Genomic DNA, 3,522 nt, shown 5'->3' with positions numbered 1-3,522 from the left:
TAGAAATTCGTTTTACTTTCATTCCGTTTTGCTGCCTTCAATTCAACTTATTGTTGTCATTCCTCTCTCTCTTTCTCTTTGGCAGTGTTCTCGTCAGTTTTGTGTGTTTATTATTCTTATAATTGTGCATATGACCCTGTTTAATACAGTTCGCTGCACAATTATGCGTTGCCGGCTTCTGTTTCTGTTTCTGCCTCTTCCTCTGCTCTTGGCTTTGGCTTTTGTTTTAAGGTTTTTTTTTTCTTTTTGTTTTTTGGTTTTAGCCATTTGAATAATATCTTTGTGTGCGTGTGTGTGTGACCTCAGTGAACAATATTCTTTGGCTTCTTTGGCTCTTGTTGGTGTTGGACTGGAGGGAGGGAAGGGAGCCTTGAAATAATTCACACTAATTGCACTTTGAAGGTATAATTGATAGCCATATAAATGGCAATTAATTGACATTGATAGAGCGGGAACTTCAATTTGCTAAATTGCTTTTGCTCTCTGGCCATAAATCAAAGCATCAAAACTAAACTTAAGGCAACTCTGTTTGATGTTCCCTTTGTTGCGTGTGTCCAAGCAGCTGCTCATCTAACTGTCAAACAAGTCAGCCAGAAACTTTAAGGACACACACACACGAAACATCTTTTGGAACTTCAAGAAACTCATTAAATATGCTGCGGCTGCTAGTCTTCTTCTGACCCAGGTGAGCGTGAGTTTTCAATTTATCCAAGCATCGAGAGTCTCGTCGATATATACACGTCTATATGTATATGTGTGTATATGTGTGTATATATTGTGTTCCTTTTTTAATCTCGTAAGTGTATGTGTCAACTTTTTCTCCACTTTGTTTGCCTTTGTTGGTCCACCCCAGGGAGTCAATAGGCAGTCAATATAGCAAGGAAATTGCCCACAAAGCCAACACATACACACTCACCCCACACCCACACCCACACACATTGCACACACAAAAACAACTCATACTCATTTGGCATGTTTTTCTTGCCTCATGATATTCTATTATTCATTTCAGAAGGACCCAGGCCAAAGGTGCCCACCAACCAAGCCCCCCGCACCCCACACACAAAGGTCAGTTGAAGTTTTTTTTTCCTTTTTTGTTTTCCTTTCCATTCTTTTCTTTCTTTCTTTTTTTGGCTCGTTTATTAGATTGTCCTGCGGCCCCGGCCGACACATCAAAAACTTGCCAACGGCTGTGTTTGACAAGTGAAGTGGCGTCAATAGAGCAAGATTTGGCTAGATGGAGGAGGGTGGCATGTCATAAACATGACAAAGTTTTTTCCCCTCTGCACCGACTTTTGGTTGGGTTCATTATGACCAAGTTGTTTTTGAGAGAGTTTCACTTGAAGTTTGCTTCATCAGCTGTCTCTCTCATGTAAAATATTCTAGGAATTACACTTATACATACATATACAAATCAAATTGGAAAATTACTCCAATTGTTTTGTTTACGTGGAAAGTATTTTTGATGTGTAGTCAAAGGAAGCTAGATCATTATCTTTAGGTAGCCAAGATTGTTTGATTAAGGCCAATATTTGGTCAATTAAGATCAACCTGATGAAAATTGGTATAGTGGGAGTATAGTATCCATCTTTGTAATGGCTGAGTATTCTATTCAATTCTATTCTATCCATCAAATGCTGTGATATTGCCATTTAATTACCTTTTCAACTATTTAAACTAAAGCTTCTGATTATTATTGCCCTTATCTGTTTGGGTTTTCTGTTTCAGTAGAGAAATTATTGGCCAAAGTTGATGCCCTATCGCAGCATTCCACCTGGATTAACAAACAGGTCCTCGGGCAAGTTAACAAAACCATTCTCATTCTGATTAACATGGCAAATTATCAGTTTTTGCATATGAGGAAGTCTAGATGAATGGAATGGGGAATTGATAGCAAAGTAATTGCTAATCGAACTGTCAGGTAATTTGATTTTAATGTCATTTGGCTTATCAATAAGGTAGCAGAAGCAACAGTAACTCTTCATCGTCTGCCTCTAATCCAATAAATTGCGGGCAAGTAAATATTTTGTTAACATAATTGCATAAATCACAGTCAATTTTTCATATCATCCGATGGCTTCGCTGTCTCTTTTCTTTCATCCTCTGCCGCTGTTGCTGTTGGCTGTGGCATGCGATAATTTGTACACACAAACACACACGAGTCCACACCAAGTCCCTCCTGCCCCTCGCCACCCCTGGTAATGATGGCGTTGGGTAAATAAACTGTCAGTTTGTATGAATGCTGCCATCACTCATACGCCCCATCTGACTCAGTGCGAGAACTGAGAACTGAGATTGTAGCAACGCTGGCAGCGAATTACCACGCTCGTACGCACTTCTGACAACAGCAGCAACAACAACAGCAGCAGCAGCAGCAACAAGGATGTGGCAGCAACATAATAACAAACGAGTTTTCGTGCCACACGGTGTTCCCCTTGTTCGCCTCGGATTGGTCTGCTCCCATATGCAATCATAATGAAGACATTTCCAGCTCATTGAACACCAAAGCCATAACAACATGGCACGCCTAATGAAGCCATAAACACTGCACATTAAACAAAAGGATTTTTTGGTGAACCTCGACTAACCAGAAAGAGAGAGGGAGAGAGAATGAGAGGAGGAACTTTGTGATGTAATTATTTTGCAGTTGAACGGCTATGCAAATTTTTTTGTTATCCCCACATTTTTATTTTTTCTTTCCTTGTCGTCGTCTTCAACTGGCCAAAATTTAACACTTCAGTGCAGATGCCAACTTGCAGCTGTTCAATTGAGAGAGGCGTGGTCTTCTGGGCCATTGCCAAAGATTGGATAGGAATTAACAACAGATAGAAAGAAAACTCAGACAAACGCAAATAGATGGAAAACATTTTCCAAGAAAAAGCCAGAAAACAAGTCAAATGGCAGTTAGATAGAAGAAAAAAAACTTTCATAGCCATGAATTTATGGGTAGGAAAAAATTGTGTGGAAAAACAAATTAATATTGGCTTAAAACTATAATTAAAAGTAAATTAGAGTAAGTCAAAGAAACTTGTTAATGCAGCTTATGAACAGTTGAAAAGAGCTTTACTTATGGCTTATATTTGAGAGTAAGTCAACTGGCAATCGGTTGGCTAAGATCAACTTTTAATGGGCTAGGCTAGCCAAGTATTTAAAGATGAGTCTATTTTGTCTTTATGCTTCAGCTTGTCGATCTAAAAGCAGGATCCAACATAAAATAATAGGAAATTTGTTTGTTCATTTGAAATTGCTTTTTGTTTTCCAATTTTAATGCTTCTTTTGATAATTATCAAACATTCAATTCAAAAAAGTATAATAAAAGAAGGGGACAACTTCTAATGAAGATTACTGCTTACTTTACACTTGTTGACAGATTTCATTTCCCCATGTGGTTTAAATGGTATTGACATATTTCTGGTTTATTTAATCGTTTGTATTAGCCATCTCATTGATCTTGCATACTCTCTCTCAGTTGAAACTCAGTTGATTCTCATTCAAGTTATTAGCTTAGTTTTATTTATGTTT

At 38.1% G+C, this 3,522-nt stretch overlaps 1 long non-coding RNA gene across 1 annotated transcript; it reads left to right on the top strand.

The window, feature by feature from the left end:
* Positions 1-591: 591 nt before the first annotated feature.
* On the top strand, positions 592-1,421 carry LOC137578205 (uncharacterized). Its single transcript, XR_011032556.1, has 3 exons — positions 592-685; positions 1,013-1,068; positions 1,147-1,421. It is a non-coding gene; the product is annotated as an uncharacterized lncRNA (long non-coding RNA).
* Positions 1,422-3,522: the final 2,101 nt, after the last annotated feature.

The sequence above is a fragment of the Drosophila tropicalis genome, unplaced genomic scaffold (assembly GCF_018151085.1).
Source record: "Drosophila tropicalis isolate 14030-0801.00 unplaced genomic scaffold, ASM1815108v1 contig_593, whole genome shotgun sequence".
NCBI lineage: Eukaryota > Metazoa > Arthropoda > Insecta > Diptera > Drosophilidae > Drosophila > Drosophila tropicalis.
The sequence above is the reverse complement of the archived record's forward strand: the minus strand, read 5'-3'. Positions and strand labels throughout refer to the sequence as shown.